Below are 19,281 nucleotides of genomic sequence, written 5' to 3' on the forward strand. Positions count from 1 at the left end.
CAGTTGTGGAGACTCTTACCCTTTCTTTACCATAAGGGTGTTACTGGCCATCCTCACACATGATCCAGCCTCAGCCCTTCCAGGAAGAAAGAGGCTTAATACCCTTTCCTGCCATCCTTGCCCTCAGGCCTAGGTGTGTTCCTGTCTTCCCTGGGACAGCGCTGCCTGCTCAGCTCCCCTGCGGCTGAGGAGGGGTGGGAAACCCCTTGGTACAAGAAGTCCTCAAGGAAAACCTCACCTGGGGATAGGAAGGAGCAGCCCTGTCAAGGCAGCATCGCAGAAACTCCTTTCCGCCTCCAGGCTGCTCTTTGGAAAGAAGCAATCTCTGTTAAGGGTTACGCTGCTGTATCTGCCCGTATCTACGTGTTGCAGCCCCTTTCAGACTGGAGAGTTGCAGGGACCTGTTTCCTACCCGTGTCTGCTCCTCTTGAAGGGAAATTAATAAAAGTCTTCTCATCTTTGCCAGGAACATCTAAGCAAGGTGCCTCTTTGAGTGCTGTGACCACATATTCTGATAGGCATGGTCAAAATTAATTTGCCTCCCCCTAGTTTCCTACAGGTTAAATTCCCATTACTAAAGAAATGAGCTTTCCTGACAACTAGACTGAACCTTCAGTTTGTGCTCTGTTTACCTAAAGAAGGGTTTAAGATGGTTATCTAACAGAAAATACTGTATTTTCCTTTGCCTTGTATGACAAATCACTATTTAGGGCCCAATCCAGCAAAGCAGGAGCTCTTGCTACCCCGTTGGGAATTTAGAACTAGCATTACACTGCTTGTGTGTTGAAAGTTGTATGTGCTCCTAAATGATCTCCCTGGATAGGTTCCTCACTGGTGTCACTGGAAAGTGGATGAAAAACACTGCTTTTGTTTGGCTGCATTACATTTTGTACGTATGTAAAAGATTGCAGGATGCAGAGCAGTGGGGAGTCAGAGCCATTCTGCTTTGGCTTTCAAAATCTTTTCCGTGTTTGAACTGTAAGCGATGATGCTCTAGCACTTGCATAAAATATGCAAAAAGTATGGTCTTGTGAGTCATATTTTTGTTTCAGCATGATTTAAAATCTCTCCTCTACCAACCGGTTGAATAACTGGTACCATCCATTAGCTGAACTTAAGCGTGGGATGGTCAATAAAACATGTACCTCCTGCTCAGAGCATGTAAGGACATAGCAGAGGAAGCACCTCTGATATAAGTTTGTGTTCTTATGATGAGAGTTTTGCAATTTCTTCCTTTCCCAATTCCTTCATTCTCTTCCTAAGAGCTGGTGACTGCTGGATACAGGGCTCTTAAACCTTTATGGTGGGTAGTTGTTTTTTTTTTTTTTTTGTTTTGGTTGTAGCTTCTTGCAAGGCATTGAGATAGTCACATTCTGGTCTCCTCACCCACAGCACCGTTATGAAAGGGAAGTGGGGCTGAGCTGGACGAAGCAGAGCGTGATCCATCCACCTTCCGCTGGCACAACACAAGGCAGCCCGGAGGGTCTCTCCGCAGCACTCGGGCTCAGCCACACTGCTTAGACGAATAACAATAAATCAGGCCCAAAGAGAAACATATTTTCTAGGTTCTCTCATGCTGTCTACCCATGCTCATCCTAATGCTGGCAAAACACCCTATTTTTTCCTGGTTTTCTAGGGAGGTTTTGTTGGGTATGACAGTGCTGTAACTGCTTCTTGTACATAATAGGTTTAGATGTGCAGTAAGCTTTGTATTGCTGCAATGTGCTCCAGTCCTTTACTTTACAGGGACATTTTAAAGATACACCTCATTTAGTCCACTGGATGATCATAGACTTAAGAATACAAAAAAGATTTCCAAATGTTGATGCTTTATCCTGTTAAATATTGCCTGTTTCTTCTCTGTGATAGGATTTCTTTGTTACTTTAGCATTTGGATTGCATAATGTTTTGAGTTTGGTCTTGCAAGACTCTTCAACAGAAAAATCAAAATACCTAGTGGCTCTTCTGCCTGATTAAAGAGCCACTATGAATATAATTCTAATTCTTCAGTTAAAAATGCAAAATGACACTATTCATGAGTCTGCATTTTCACTAGTGTGCAGGTATATTTTATAAGCTAGTCCAAAAATACTTACGAAGATCTTCGGTTGGATGCTGACTTTGTAGACCATTTCTCAGACTCACGAAGGTGCCAGTGCACACCAACATCTTCCTCTGATAGTTTGTGGCTTCTTTGAGTAAACCACAAACAGCCTTTTGTTGTAGTGGGACAGAACTCTGCTGTGCCACCCTCCGGGACGTATCCTGGCCCTCAGCTCTTCTCCTGACCTCACCTTTGCAGCGTGGGAGCTTGGCAGCTGCCCTGCAGCAGGAGGGAAATGCCAAATCAAGAAGGGCTCCCTGCTCCTCCTCGCTCTCCATTAGTTGTGGGTACTGCCTGCTGTGTTGCAACAGCGTTGAGAGGTACCTGGTGATAAAATTACTGACTACTATGGACTGTAGAACTAAAAATAAGGCGGACACAATTTCTTCAGCTCTCAGCAGAGCACACAAGCTGGCTACTTGATATTTCCAGCCTCTCTGAGTTAGAGAATGAGTTTTCAAAGAATTGCCTGAGTGTCACTATCTCTGCTCCAGATGAGGAAGAGTGCCTTCAGTTTTCAGGCAAGCCTTCAGTTTAATCTGAAAGGCCCAACAAGCTATTGCAATGTCATTTCTTCAAAAGTCACATCCAGCGATACTTCCAGCTTCTGCTGGAATGCAAACACTTCCTCTATTTTCCAGGGGAAAGGAAAGCAAATCTATCTTTCTTTTGTGTTAAACAAACTGACTGTGAGATAAACCTAAAAAAATGAAGGTGGCTTTGAAAAGCGCTAATTCACTGTTTTCATTTTGTGTTTGGGATATTGCACAGGCCCATCAGTAAACTATTGCTCTCTGATTTCAATTTCTATTTTATTCAACTGCACGTGTTTTATGAAAGTCACACAGAGCTACATGTACAACAAGATGCCTCCACGACAGAAAATATGAAGAATCAGAAAGATTAATATAATGGTAAAGTATAATACAGTGCCAAAAATAACAGTTCTTTGAATGTATGTTTAACAGATGAGTTGCTCATTCTACATTAGTTGACTGTATAAGGCTATTTATGCATAAATCACTTAGTTCAGCCTGACTTCTGCATTGATGGGACATAATTGATCTTTAAAAGTTTTATGAAAAAATCACAGACTGTGAAATTAAAGGAGGCCTCTTGTTTAACTTTGCATTTCTATCAACTGCCAGGAATATCACAACAGTAGAAAAATACCTGTTTTCTCCAGAGAAAGAACACAGATAGATAGATAGATAGATAGTATTAAATCTGTATTTATATTAATTTATTACTGCAAAATATTTAGTACCATGTTATTTTTCATTTTGTATCTGGAATTTCTGGAATAAAAGCTAACAACATTGTGATAAATTGATTCACTTTCAGGAGGAATGATGGCAATATTTTATCAGCGTCATATCTGAGTTGCAAGACTCTTCTTTCAGAACAGCATGAGACAACTCAAGCATTGGAGAGATCTGGGTCTTGTGCCTATGGATTACCTGCCTTGCAGACTTCATATGGTGTTATTTAGGAAATTGAGTCTGGTTGGATTGGGATAAATGGGAAAACATTTCACTTGTTCCCATCATTTGGGAGCAAATGGACAGGGGAAGAGGAATGGGCAGAATTACACTGCTCTTCCACTGGCCAACACGGGTGTGGTCATTTAGCACAAATACACTCCAGCTAGGAAGGAGCTAGCGACACTGGGAGCTAGGAAAGAACAATGGTGTCCTGAACCATCGCATCTATCCCACAGTATTCATGCTGGTACAGCAGCACCTTGCTATTGACTGTGTCCTTGTCACAAAATGAAGGCATTAGTTGTTGCTGCAGTAGAGATGATTGTGATTAAGGTGCTGACAACAGCTTGCTACTACCTGCAGTTTTAATGAATGTACCAGTTTCCTCACCTCCTTTTGCATCTTAGTTTTGAAATAATTAACAACTTCATCTTCTTTGTTTTATAGGCTTTTTGTAGGAGGGACTGCAATGAGTAGTCCCTGCACACCTACCCCTCTATTTCTTCAGCTGTTTAATTTTGAATATGTGTCAGATACTTCTTCTGCACTTTTTCTAAGATGGTTAATGCTTTGAAACCAGAAAAACAGTTAGAGAGCTGTGAACCAGCCTGGCAATGGCTTTAGCTGTGTATTATATACTTTAATGTGTATCAGGGCTGAACAGAAGTGGAGAGGGAGATGGAAATTATTCCCAAGGCCCATGTACTTTCATGGACATGAAAAATAAATTGCTTAACCTTTTAGAAGAGCCTCATGTGCTGCAGTGGCTTGCCTCAGACCCCAGTGGCAGATGAAGGAGCCCTTCCTGCAGTTTGAGCCTGCTGGGTTTGCAGTAGCTGTGCACAAAGGACTCCAACGATTCATTCTTACCCTCCTCTGTGATACTCCCAAATCCCTCCGGGCCCCCTTGTGGGTGATGTCCCGGTGACGTGCTGGTTCATCCTTAGTGTAGGGATGGGGAAGTCAGGGTTGAGGAGTCTAAGGAGGATTTGCTGTGCAGCTGAAAGGGAGCGATCTGGGGCCAAACATCCTGCAAATGGATCTTGAAGGCACTGCATACAATTACTATAAATTATTGACACAGAACAGGAAAAACTACACTTAATGCATCAAATAAAACAGAGTGAAAATAGCTGTCTCCTTCCCTCACAGTTTCTCTCTTATTCTTGTCACAATCTAACGTGGAGTTCCCACGGCAGACAAAATTGCAGCAGCAGGACTATTTAACCTAGACAGGGGTTTGTGTATGCAAACATCAGAGCTTGTGTTCCAGGGCGATCTGTCGTAGTACAGATAGTTCCGTCCCTGGTTAAACCTTTATGCTGTCAGATTATATTTCCCTACTTTGCATGGTAATTGTCTTCTAATGTTGTGAGTGGCTGCAGTGCCCAGTCTGATAGTTGTGTGATTTGGGACACTTGCTATGTTGTTCTGTGCTGCAAGAAAGTAATTTTGATTTGGTAGGATTCCTGCAAAAGCTTATTCTGTGCAATGATCTAGCGAGGTGTTCCAGGAGCATGCCCTCTACCTTGCTCTCCCAATGAATCAGTGTTGGTTGAAAGAAGAATCAGAGGGTTTTCCATAGATCTCCAGAGAAAGTCACAACAGACCTCCGCTCAAAATTTGTGCAATGGGTACAGAATAGATGTCAGTAAAAGAGTTCAAAGAAACTCAAAGTGTCACTGCATTGGGACTGGTGACTCAGCTATAGGGAAAAAAAAGTGATGACTCTGTAAATAGATGGGATGAATTATACTGAAGGCAGGAACATGGGCTGTAGAGGTATTGGCAGATTAATAGGTGCAATTATCATAGTTCTGTGGGAATCAGTTGAGTAATGACAGTATCTGTCAGGTAAGTGCAGAAGATTGTTCCTAAGTCATTGAGAGGGATCCAAGTAGCCTGTAAAGAAGTGTCCAAAAAGGAGGGAAATGGGTCAAATCAAAGAGAAGTTTCAGTACAATTACACTCAATTAAGTGCACAGTTATGCATAAAACATTTTTCTGAAAATCTTCTTTCTTCCCTTGATTAAATCCTGTGGCTGTATAAACTGTGGACTAGCTGTTTGGAATAATTCACCACAATGAATTTCAGCATTCCCTCCAACAGCCAGCAGAAAAATAAGTGGCCTGTTAGTTTTTAATGTTATAAGATCAGGCCACTAAAGACAGGGGAATGGCCAAAATAGGTGGCAATGCTCAGGCTGTGCACCTTGCTCTTGGGTCCGTGATGCTTGCAGCTAGCTTCCTAATAAGAGCAGAGTGTAACACGCTGATGTTGCTGTTTCAGAACGATTTCTCAACACCGACAGGTGGTGTTTAAGGAAGCTAATGAGAGGATTGACTTGGCAGAGAATGGCAGAGTCAGAAGACATATCACAGGTGTCCTGTCGATAGAGATGGAGAATGGGATAGACATGTCCAATTACTGCCCAATATTGTGGCTTCTTCTTACCAGCCACATGCTCCAAGCAATGATCATGTACACACTTCATCTGCTCAAGTGGGTGCTTTAGCAAGGAGAAGGTCAAGCTTTATCTTGTAAATGCATCTTCCTTCAGCTGCTGGCATTGGCACATTTTGTTGTTTGCTATGGTTGAGACTCAGTTAAAACATGACAGGCTTTGATAGACCGCCTCAATTGGGTTTTTTTGGGGCTTTTTTTTTTTTTTGATAATATGTGTTGCATTTTGCAGTACTCTGTAAAAGATGAAGGCTGCTTGCTGATAGTAAGACCTAGTCAGAAGAGAAACTTGACATACACAGAAAATGGATATTGTTTATGGATTTGATAATGTTGGCTCAAATGTCTGCATAGAAAGTTCCCTTTTGATTTTTGTCAGAATCAGTCACATCAAATGGCTTTTAAGTTCCACTTCAGGTAAAATATTCACCTCATGGACTTTGCCACCAAAACTTTTAAACAGGGGTAGAAAAACCAGAATTTATGATCCACCAGAGGAGGCTCAGTAAATCCCAAAGGAGCCAGTGCCTCTTTGAATGCAATGCCTTTTCAGCCTCTGTTTTCCAAGCTCTGCTTTCTACTTTCTAATTTGGTAATTTCCTCTACACAGTTCTGGTTTTGCTCCACTGAGCCTGCACCATGGGAATGAACTGGCTTTGCTTTCTGCACGGGCAGGCTAAAGTTTCCTTGGAAAGCGTGGCTGGGAGGCACTGACATCACTGCAGCCTGCGGTCACAGCATCCCCGCAAAGTGCATATTGCTGTTCTCAGTTTACAGACGGGGAAACGAAAGCAGGGGAGTGAAGGGATTTGCCTAAGGCCACATAATGAATCAGTTGCTTGTGTTGGATTAGTTACAGCTCAGGACTTCCCTGCTGCCAACCCTGCACTCGCTCCAGCAGACCGCACCGTTTCCAGTGCCACAAGGAGACACAGGATCGTTTTTGCCCTACCAGTTTAGAGGACATGCAGGTGGGCTTACTCAAGACAAAAAATAATCCTGCTGCAAATTGTTGTAAGAGACTTTGCTCTCCTCACACGAGGTGGCAGCTATGGAGCAAATGGTTTCTGCTTGCATGGTTCTTGGCACTGTGAACTTTATGTCATTGCACAGGGGTTTTAATATCTTAATGACATTTTTCTGATAATGTTATACGGGCTGACAAAAATGTGCTAGGTTAAGGCATGGAAGTCTGGATGCCTTTCCATATTCTCTATCCGTACACAAAAAGTAGAAGTATATGTGTCTTGACACACAACCCAAAAGCTAGGGTAAAAGTAGACCTGCCCATCATACCACATGGGATAGTTAATCATATCATGTAACTTTACTGAAGAGGACTGACATAGAGAAGGGCAATCATCCTGCAAATGTTTCCTCCTGGACACATGCCCACTTCTCAGTCTTCGGTGGGCTGACAAAGAGCAGTAAATAGTACAGCCAGCAGCCAGTGTTTGGAGCACCGTGCTCCCGAGCTCTTCTATCTCCACCTGGACAGCTGCGTGTTTGCTCCAGCAGCTGGGGACGGTTGCAGGAAAGGGTCTGTCTAGGCACTTGAACTCGGGAGCACTGCTGTGCTTAGACAAAAACAACAGAAAATGTGAGGTGTACATGTTTTGACAAGAAAACCAATAGCTAGAGCGTGAACAGAGCTGCCTGTGAAATGCACTGGAACACGTAGCTAAATAGAGCATGTTTCAGGAATAAGGGGTTAGCAGGGAGAAACCATAGAGGCAGCAGAGACTATCTGAAAGGCAGAGATGCATGGCAAGCAGAGGAAGGTAAGGATTTGCTCCTGCAAGGTGCTGAGCACTCTTAATGCCCACTGAGTTCAGAGGAAGAAGGAAAAATCCTGCAGTCATGTCTACGTCAAGTTTGAAGTGTCTTAAGCGCTCCTGAAATTTCCTTCTTATAGTTACTGCCATTTCACTGCAAGCAACCTAATGCAATCAGATCCACTGCACTTTTTTTTTCATCTGATCTTTGCAATACTAAATTGTTATATCTTTCTGATCATGTGTTCTGACAAAGCTCATCCAGAAGTGTACAGCAAAAAAAGGTGACTTTTGCTGCTGTCACTTTTATTGCCTCAGTGAATAATACAAGAGAGAATTTTCCATCCCTGAAACCTGTTTCTGGCTGGCCCACATAGTAATGTCAGCTCTATAATGTTTTGCTCCTTAAGAATGACATTATTAAAATATTCAATGGCTTAAGTAAGATTCTCTTCGTAGTCGGGATGCTCTGATAAAACACCTTTCTTTAAAAGTGCTCATCTTCAGGTCCATACAAATATTTATTATTGCTTGTACACATGAAAACCACAACTACTCGGACTGCATGATAATTTTATATCCAGGATATAAAAGATGAAGTGTTCACCTATGTCCATAAAGAGTGAAATCTGCTTCCTTTCAGGCTCTTCCTCACCCCCCTTTCAGTCAGTGGGATGTGAGCAGGGAGGGTGGGATCAAGCCCTACAATAGCCGTGGGAGCGGCGCTGCCACATGCAGAAATTTCATTTCTGTTGTTCCCAGCTGGAATGGCGTGCGTTCCTCTGTGTCTGCAGACGAGTGGTCACACTGAAATTGCCTTGCTACACGTGGCTTTTTTCATGGCGTTGAGATAAATCAGAGCTCTGCATGAAAAGCAGCACTCCATCACACCTGTATGGACTTGTGACACTATCGGGATGGTTTTTGTTTGTCAAGCAGTCAGTGCCTTGCATGGAGGCAAAGATATGTCATTTCTGGCAGATGTAATCTTGCTCTGCATTCCTGTTTTATGCAGAAACAAAAGTCTTCGTTCCCATTACCACACTGTTATGAAACACATGAAAAAAACCCGAACCAACCAACTGGGTGAAAACTTCATGTGCAGAGTATTTATAAAGCGAACATTGCAGATGTTTTCCTTTTGCAGGGTGGCGTATGATTAGCTGCACAATAACGTAAGTTATTTATTCAAAAGGGGATTGAAGGCCTGTTTCTTCTAGTCTCTCTCAATGTGCACAGGCTTCTGATAATTCATAGCTGGACTGCAACGTATTGTTGGCTGCCACTGCTCTGGCACAGTGCAAGTTGTTAATCACAGCCGCTTCCGGGGGACGTGTTCTCCGCTTGTAATCTGGAGACATGACTTCTTCAGCAGAAGATCTGCTGCCATTAAATATATGAGATTAACTCACATAAATCTGAGTAAAATATCTTCTATTGTATAAATCTACAGCATATCATACATAAGTGCAAGTGTGTATATATATGTGTATGTATATGCAGCTATGAAATGCAGTGTTTGGAAGTAATGTAATTAAGCTTTTGTGTTAAAAGTCATGCAATCCTTAGAATTTTACTGAAAAAAAGTCATGATGACTTCAAAATTCCATCAATTAGATATATTTTCCATTATATATTTTTATGTCTGTATTGCATATGAGATATTTTTATGAAATGGTTCTAATTTGTTGTAGGCCAATTCAGTTTATAGCATTATTTTAGCACAATGCCTACTTCAGATAATGGTATTTATTCATTGGTAGGAATTTCTAGGGATCCCACTGTGTGGTTTTTATGCTTTTTTAAAAATAAAGTTTCTTCACCATTCCTTTTTTTTTTGGTAAAAGTCTGAAATCAGAATTTGGGCAAAGGCCACCTCCCAGCCCCAAATTAACCATGGTTTTATAAAATATGGTGCTATGAACCGCTCTCATAGCCAAGTCTCAACATGAAATTCATGTTGCGGTATGAATGCAGGCAGCCCTCTGGCCATGCACTGAGCCGCTGACATATTTATCTTAATCCCTCTTTTTTTTCTTCAAGGATGGAGCATGATCTTTCATTTCCAGAAAATGCTGGGTTTGCCATGGTAGCGCACTGCTGGGCTACTGTTTCAGGATGACAAAGCAGGGAAGTCAGAAAAGCAGCTGAGTTTGTCTTAGAGCCCTGTCATTGATGGGAGCATCACACATCCCTCCATCGCTATTATTATTAGCAGCAGCAGACCCACAGAAATCTGAGGGACATACCAATGCACTCAGTGATGTACTTTCAGAAGCATTAACGCTTTTTTTTTTTTGTCAGAGGCACTTTTCTGCAAATATAACTGTCCTCATGGCGATGAACAGGCTGCAGTCAATTAGTCCTGAATACCGGACACACTGAAATAACAAAGTAAGGGAGAAAAGGAATAATTTTTGTGGGTGGAATGAAGAACAGATCTTAAAAATGCACAGATGAGCTAAAATGAAAGGAACAGAACAGAACAGAACAGAATAGAACAGAACAGAACAGGAGTGACTGAACATCGCCCACTTACTGTTTTAATAGCATCCTCACCTGAACGGACATGCTGACAAATACCTATACCCTCATTTTTTTTTTTTTTTTTTAAATAATATTGTTGATACATTGATACTGTATCCAGCCATGGTAGCTTGAAGTTATAAGAAGCCTGAGCTCTAGCTACTCAGTGGCAGAGGAGTAGGTTTTTTTGCCTGTTGGAGACATAACATGAGTTTGGTGGGTTGCTGAAGGGGAAAGTTATTGTCTGTGGCCTTTTCTTGTAAGAAGCAGGGTCTGAGCTGAATAATATGGGAAAAGTAATGCCCAGAAAAGTAAACTTCAATTTTATGGCAGGGCTATTGCTAATATTTGGAAGAGAAAGTTAGGTCTTAAGAAGCAGGAGGTACTGAGTGGAAGGTATCCCATGGCAATGTTTAAGCAGTATCAGGTGGCTTGATACTCAGAGACACTGAGTTTTGAGAGCAGGGAAATGCAAGGGATCTGGAGCTAGCAAGCAATATATAAAATGAGTCATCTGTTCTCTGTCAACATTTATTTATAGATTTTGTATGGTTAATGCAGAAAACTATTTCCTATTCTGCTCACAATTTCTATGTGTTTGGTCAGATGCTGTAAGCGCATAGAGAAACCTGTAAGTATAACTCTTTCCTATCAGTAGTTTTTTATTTGCCAATGTGTGTGATCCTCTGTGGAAATAATTGCTTGAGATTGTTTTTATAGGAACGTTTTTCTCTTATTCAGTACTAAAGTAATTATGATTATTGCCATAAACTTCCTACAACTGATTTATTTAAAAGTAATGGTGAGCATTGAGAGCAGCAAGTGAAAACCCTTGATCTGAATTCCTGTAATTTTCCGCTACTTGTAGTGGGTGCAATAACCATATCCAAGTCATAGGACGGACTCCCAAATAATGCAGTCTTTGGGTACATGTTCAAACCACCTTACATGCCCAACAGTCATTTTAGGCATCCTCTTCTGAAGAAATAACCATTATTGAACTCTTCTTCCAAATGTGTAGTGCAACCCCGAGCCCTGGAAACTTTCTTGTGTAGATGGTGTTATGTTGAGCTATATAGAGGGAAACGTTAAGCCTGGGAATGTCTGGGTGTGGAAACACTGAGGGAAAGTCAGGAGAAGGGCTGTGCGAACAGCATGTGTTGATGGCCTGCCGTATCCTAGCACACATCTACCTGCAGCTTCCCACCGAGTCTGGGAGACAAAGGGCAATGAGCAAATCCTGATGAGGTGGAGATGGGAATGAAGAAACTGACAGTTTCTAATGGGTACAAAAAGGTATATCTAAAGCCAACACATGGTCACGAGCATAAGAGGAACCCAGATGTGAGAAGGACTCTACAGCTGGTGTCCCTTGTCTCCCACTTTATTGCAAGGACTTCTGGACACAGCACCTGCATATACATGGCCTCTTGCCTGGGTGCTGCACAGATGACGGTCTCACACATTTTGGTGTTGTGAGTAAGTGGATATGAAAGGGTGAGTATGAACAAATGAAATTGGTTTTGTTTAAAAATAAAATCACCTCCTCCGCCTGTAAGTCCTGCATTGCGATTTCCTATGTGGCTGCTATGATATTGTGACTTTATTTCCTACAGTGTTGCCTGCTGTTCTGCAGGATTAATGTATTCTGTAGACAAGGAGAAAATCAGACTCTATATTTAAAACAATGCGCTTATCGTGCCTCTTCTTGCAAATTATATATTGCAGTAAATGTGCAGTGTACTTTTTTTATTTTGGATTGTATTTATAGAGAACTCTGGAGGAAGTCATAACGAGTGTGGGTGGATACCGTAGGAGGTGAACTAGGTACATCTGGTTGTGGAAGGTGATGGCAATATTCTTCAGTACAAAGATACAAGGGGCAGAAAACAACCTGAAGAATAAGACAGGTAGGAAGAAGGTGTAGGGTCAGTTACAGCTGTCTGCCAAGGGGTGACACAGAGTGTGGCTGGGTTGATATTGGGGAAGACCATGCAGATAACTGCTTGTCCAAGGAATGGTAAGAATATACCAGGCTTGTAGGGGAGGTAGTATTTCACTCTATAGAGGAAGGACAGGAGGATACATGTCAGGATTGACTGAAATGGATCCAAAGGGCTGAACTGGAAAGAAACCATGCTTTGGAGAAAGGAGGAGATCAGACAGCTTTGCAGAATCTCTTTTCTGTGGGTCTGTGAAATAAACCTCCTTTGGTTTTGGGTAGGAGTGGTTAGGACACATATATGAACAGAAAGAGGCATAGTAATTTTTCTGGTCCCACCAAAAACATCCAGGAGAACTAAGGACCATTGAAAGAATCATAATTTCTTTGGAAAAGAGATGAATGGAGGGGGAAGTCACCTTTTAATGTAGAACCTGGTTATGAGATTGGGTGTAATATGAAATACCTTACACTTATAGGTGCTCTTATGAGGAGCAGCTGAGGGAACTGGGGTTGTTTAGCCTGGAGAAAAGGAGGCTGAGGGGAGACCTTATCACTCTCTACAATGACCTGAAAGGAGGCTGTAGCCAGGTGGGTGTTGGCCTCTTCTCCCACACGTAACAAGTGGTAGGACAAGAGGAAATGGCGTCAAGTTGTGCCAGGGGAAGTTTAGATTGGATATTAGGAAAAATTTTTTCACTGAAAGGGTTGTCAAGCACTGGAACAGGCTGCCCAGGGAAGTGGTTGAGTCGCCATCCCTGGAGGGATTTAAAAGATGTGTAGATGTGGTGCTTAGGGACATGGTTTAGTGGTGGACTTGGCAGTGCTAGGTTGATGGTTGGACTCGATGATCATAAAGGTTTTTTCTAACCTAAATGATTCTATGATTCTATGATTGCATGACAGAACTATCAGCCAGTTTCTGATTCATAAAGTTGAAACAGCACAAGGCTAAAGGGCAATACTAATGCTTCCTTCCCAGCTCCGCTGGGTAAACCCTAAGGTGCTACCATACTGGGATGAACAGGAGTGGTCTGCATGTTTGCTTCTGCACGTGGCTCCTCGTTGACATAAACCTATAGTATGCCACATGAACTTCTCAAGCTTTTGGTCATTCAGAAGCATCATGAAGCAGTGAAGAGATTGGATCACATCGAGACAAAAGTCGCTGCTATTTTGGCAGCTGTAATTTTCCTGAACGATTTTCTTTTATGGTTAAATGGAAAGATGATGTATTTTTGTTTCCATTTGAGTACCAATTTGCAACTTAAAATTTGATGGTCAATTGCTTGTGTCTAAAAGGATCTGAAAAAGACAGTCACGAAAACTGAGATGGAATAGGCTTAAATTTACTCTTCTAGGGTCTCCATATTTCTCTGAAAAGTGTTTAGGGCTTTACAGGTTGAAAACATCTGACTTAAAACAATGTTGGAGAAATCAGGTGATGTGTCTAATTTTCCCCTTGCATTTGTCAAAGGAGTCTAAATGAGGCTGGTAGATCTGCACAGTCATTTTGTGATGACAGGAGATTTTATTTTTCAGTCTTGTGCAAAGAAGGATTGAAATAGAATCAGTGTAAGAAAACCTGCAAAGCTTCCTATATTCATTGTTCTGGGTGGTCTGGATACATAACTTAAAAATAATGTATCTTGGATTTCTGTTATTTTCAGTTACTGCTGGCTTATACTTAGAATCATGGGAAGGACTGAATAATTAGCAAAAATAACAAAGTGTTGTTTTTCAAATCTACTGGTAGATATGATCAAACTGGAAGGGAAGGTGCAGGTCACTTACTTTACCCAAGGCTGTCTGATAATTTCTGCTTTTGTTTCTTTTCTAGCTACCTTACTCACTCTGCAGCTACAGCACAAAAATACAGGTACATTCAATTTTGTCACACTCTACTGTGGTTTAATTCTTTATGGTGAAGAAAAGCTTTTATTTAAAATTATGAACATGTGTACTGCTGCTCTGTTCTGGCCACTGGACAGATCCGTGTTCAAGTGCAGCTAGGTGTCCTCTCAGGTAGTTAGAAGAGTCAGAAACTTCTGTCCCTGTGCTGCCTTTTAAATCTGTCCTCTGGGATTTATTTTCTGTTGCAGTGAGCGTAACGCCTATGGTGGCTGAGTTATTGCTAATCCAGATGAGTTTAAATCTAGCTAGATTAGTTTAATTTATGAGTGAAGGCAGCTGAAGTGGATCTGGATGATTTTGTCCTGAAATGGACTATTAACCCTGTCACGGTTTGCTTTGGCAGGTCCACACGAGGGGACAGGCACCTGGGCAATGCCGTAAACTACTCGTGCTGGAGTCACCAGAGGCTGCCTGATTACGGGCTTATTAACAGCAGGGTGTTTGTAAGCACAGTTTCCTGCAATTCCACATGCGAGCACCTTACAGACACTCTAGGTTGTGTCTATACTAGTAAATAAGTGTGTTCAAGATTGTTGTTGGGCACTGAGACCAACCGATTTGAAATGACGTCCTAATAATTCACTATTAAAATCTTTCCTTTACTACCCAGCATGCCCAGTGAGCATCATTTTTGTCCCGTGCTAATTCCTGATTAAGCCCACAAATCGTCTGGGTGCAGAGGCCAAATCTGTGCCAGTTCCAACAATTGTCCACAGAGATAACTGAGTGCCCGGCTGTATTTTCTGGGACCATTCAGTTTACTAGAACAAATAGAGTGTAAAGGGTTACACAGCTCTCCTCTGAGGTGTCTGTTTTACAGAGGAGCAGTCAAACTGTGCACCCACCTACACACACACACACACACAAAAAAAAAAAGGGCCAAATCTGAGTAAAGGACTCAAGCACCAGCTGTAGCACTGAGTTTAGTTTAAGTGTTTTGCTCACTTTGGTCCTAGGCTGCTTGTTCATGGTTTACAAAGAGTTTGTCTGCTCTGGCTGGAATTTAGCTGGGAATATGCGCAAAGACATTTTTCTGTCATCCACACGGGCTTCCTTGCCACACACAAATTGTTTCCTTCTATGTGATGTTGCAAGTCTTAGATCTAAAAAAATTATATTCTTTTCATGTAAAATATCTTTCTAGCACTATAGCTACTTTCCTGAGTCTCTTGTGATGAGACACAACTACTATCAAAGTTCTACTCATTTTTCATTCTTTTTCTGGTATTTTTGTTAGAATTCAATAACGTTTTCACTTTGTCAGTTTTGACATTAAAAGGGTAAAGGAATGAGGGAATTAATCCTTGTTTAAAGCCAAATAGTATTGTAAATCCCCTAACTAGTGAAATGAATATTCTTCTCATATTTATGATGTTTTTTTACTTTTGAAGTGTTTGAGGAATGCATGCATCACACTGCTCCAGTGGATCGTTTTTGGTTTTGGATCTAAGACATCAGACAGATGTCTTCCTCTCTGTGTGATGCTGGGTACTGGGATGTCACGAGAGGGAAACCATCAGGCGTGGATGGTTTCAGAAGGTGGTTTCCTGCGGGTTGGGAGCTCCTGTCCGTCAGGAGTCACAGCCTGCCTCAGGGAGAGATGTTCTGCAGGTGTGACTCCTGGCTACCGGTTGCTGTGTGCTGCTGCAGTCGGCACGCAGATGGCAGGTAGGTGTGTTTGTGTGAAGGAGACACCCTTGGACTGTGTGGGCTGTCTCGAGTCCTGCTGTTAACGTCATCTCCAGGCTGGGTCCCTAAGCCTTGCTCCTCTTCCAACCTCAAAACTCACTTAATTTTGGCTGTAGTTCCTGACCTGCCTAGAAACACTTGTCCTGCCTGTATGCCCTTTGCACGGTACCTTTGCTTACTGTAGACAAACCCTGATTTCTCAAGCTTTGGCCAGGCCTTCAACAATTCCCTTGGCTCCGGGGCTGCTGACAGGGTCGGGGCTCCTGGCCACAGCATCTGCCTTCAGGTGGGGTAACCAGCCAGAAAGGGGGACTGCAGCGGGTCCCCTGTAGCACGCTGATCTGTCCCATACAGACTCCTCCTCTGCTGTGCTGCATAGGTAGGACAGGTTTTCTATATCCACTACGTTTTGACTTTTGACATCTCCCCAGGACAGTGTGGGAGAGACAAGCTGGCAGATGAGTGTGTTGGACGGGCTGCAAACCATGTGTGATAAGCAGGTTTTGTGAATCTGTCCGGCTGTGTTAAAATTTCCTGGTAGGAAGAAATGTGCCCTTCCATAGCTATGAGCAAATTATTTTTCTGACTCCAGAGTCAGGAATCTGCTTTCCAGTGACACACTGTTTCTATTACTAATCTGGCTGTGCTTGGCACCATGGTATATGAACAACATGGAAATTTTGCATCAAGAAAAATCTGACATCATGCCAACACTGAATCTTATCTGGTCTGGACACAATACAAAGATAACTCTACGGGTCGACTTGAGAATTTAATCTGTTGTTGACAACAGAGAGGTTTCTTAGGATGCTCTTTGCTTAAACCAAAATCAGAAACCTAAATTCAAGCTATAATCTGCTTTTTGCTCAGTTTTTAAAATTGTAATTTATATACCATTTTTTTGTTTTATTAGTATTTTTCAAAGATATTATGAATTCCCTGCTCTTATGGGAAGTCTTCACATTCAGTAAGGTATTTTGTGAGCAGATACCAGTGCTGGTGAAAATTTTCCTGAATGTAGGAATCTTTTCATACAGTCCGGAGTTTTTTAGTGTTTTGTGACAATTGGCAGCTTTGGACAGGGTAGGATCTAGTCTGAAATTACTGGGATTTTCTCTTCAGGCTCTTGTTTTTGTGGGGAAAACTGTAATGCCAAATATCAGAAGTAAGCACAGCAAGACTTCTTCCCCCATGCTCCCCACATCTCTCCAGAGAATGTCTCGAGTACTGTAAATTTTACAGAATCAGGATACAAAATACCAGGGATACAGTTACCCATACAACTTTTGGTCTTCTATACACAGAGATATGATCTTTAATTACATAACCATTGATTAATGCTTAAGGGAGTAGAGTGCTCTTTTGGAAAACTGGGTTTTATTCCTGCTTCTACCCGAGAGCTGCTGCATGGCAGTGGGTAAGCCAGTTAAATTGTTAGGCCATGAATGTGTTCCCAGTGTGTGACACCGAGGGACAAATCTGCTAAAGCGGATAATGCTTAACATCTCCAGCTATGCCTGCTGCAACTGTGCTTTCAGCTTGCATAAAATATGAAGGATCACCATCCTATATGGCTGAACTTGGTAATCAGCAATTAATGAATGTTTTTAACAATTTTAACTTGAATATCTGTGCCTTAGATTCCCAACTATTCAGTGAAAAAAGAGTAGCATCTATCTCACAACAACTGTATTGTGGAGAGAAATTAATTAATGCTTTTAAAGTGCTCAAATGCAGTGCATCTCAAAAGGAAAAGCCCAGGAGGAAATAAATAATTTTGTGATCTGTGCAAAGCTTTTGTATATATGTTTAATTAAAAAAAAAAAAGTGAGAAGAAAAAACCTGAATCACAAGTTGGACAAGAAGGTTAAAACAAAATACTGAATAACAACTCCTGTACTGAATGAAGTTGTTATCCCATGGAGAAAATGTGAAGTGATAATGTAATTAAGGATTAGAAGAGAAGATCAGAGAGGAGCATGCTAAAGGATTTTAGATATGTGAAAGACTGATGTAAAACCCTGTTCTTCATGTTGGAATGACAGGACAGGAAAAATATACAAAAAAGCAGCAAGGGAGCTCAAGATTGGTATGGAAAACTTCCATGTGAGGAAAATTTTCAAAACACAAACACGGGGGATCTATAGAGTCCCATTCTCCATGTTCTCTGCTAGTTTCACCCTGATTTGTACCTTGATTTTCTCTCTACTTGTCATACCAAAATTTTGTTGTTGTCTTTTTTAAGCTGATCTTGTCACCATTCCTGTATACCTCCTCCTTGCATTTGAAATCCATAAAGCACTCGTGATTTAGCCACATCAGTCTGTTGTCTATATTTCTTTTCTTTCCCTGTGGTGGGATTGTTTGTGTATTTACCCTTAATACAGTTTCTTCAAGGAATTCAGTCTCTTTAACAGGTTTCCACCTTGATTAGCCTTCCAGGAGGCTGTATCTTGAAATTTCTTCAGTGCGCTGAAATCAGTCTACCTAAATACTGCTGGTTTTATTTGCCTGTTCTCCCTTCTTCTAAACATGTCATTTCACTCTTGCTTTTTTCCCAGATACTCTTTCCCTTGGTATTTGCAATCATTTCCCCTCTGTTGGTTAGAAACTCCTAATGGCTTTCTGTGCTATTTAATTTCAAAACAATAGTCAAAAGAATAATAAAAATGTAATTTTTCAAAAGAAATTATCTACCAGTTCTTTCCAGCTTGGATCTGTAGGGAAAGCCCCACCGTAACAGCATCTGTGGTCTTTTCCCTTTTGAACAACACTTTCCAACAGACCAGTTTTATTGGTAGACAAGAGCGCTAACTTATGCTCCTTGACATTTTCCTTGATGACAAGATAACATCTACATTATATTAAGTAGTCCTGTGATATGAATTAACCCACAAAGTCTCTTATTTTAGCTAAATGATATATATCAATGGAATAGGCTTGAGTCTGAATCTGTATAGTTTTCTGTTTTTGGTGTAAATTGTTATTTTCTTTCTTAGTTCAGGTACATTTTGTAATACTTTCATGTTGTCGAGGGTGACCTTTATTCTACCAAGGAAAGAAAAATTATTAATCATTCTCTGATTTCTTCCAAGCAAAAGAGAACAAGAAGTATTAAAAAAAAAGATGTTGAGAGAATGAAAATGTGGGTGGCTGGGTGAGAAGTGTGAGGGGAGTAAGAAAATATGGTGATGATTAGATTTTGATCATGCCAAGAATATACAGGAAATGATGGAAATGTATGTAATCTTCACACAAATTGTTATAAGGAAAATGGATCAAAACAGCATCAGCAAAATCCTTCATTTGAGCTCAGGGATGCTCTGATATCAACAATATGAAATAAGGGCAAGCACAAAGTACTGTTCTTCAGAGGGAAGTAT

The sequence above is a fragment of the Grus americana genome, chromosome 3 (genome assembly GCF_028858705.1).
Source record: "Grus americana isolate bGruAme1 chromosome 3, bGruAme1.mat, whole genome shotgun sequence".
Taxonomy (NCBI): domain Eukaryota; kingdom Metazoa; phylum Chordata; class Aves; order Gruiformes; family Gruidae; genus Grus; species Grus americana.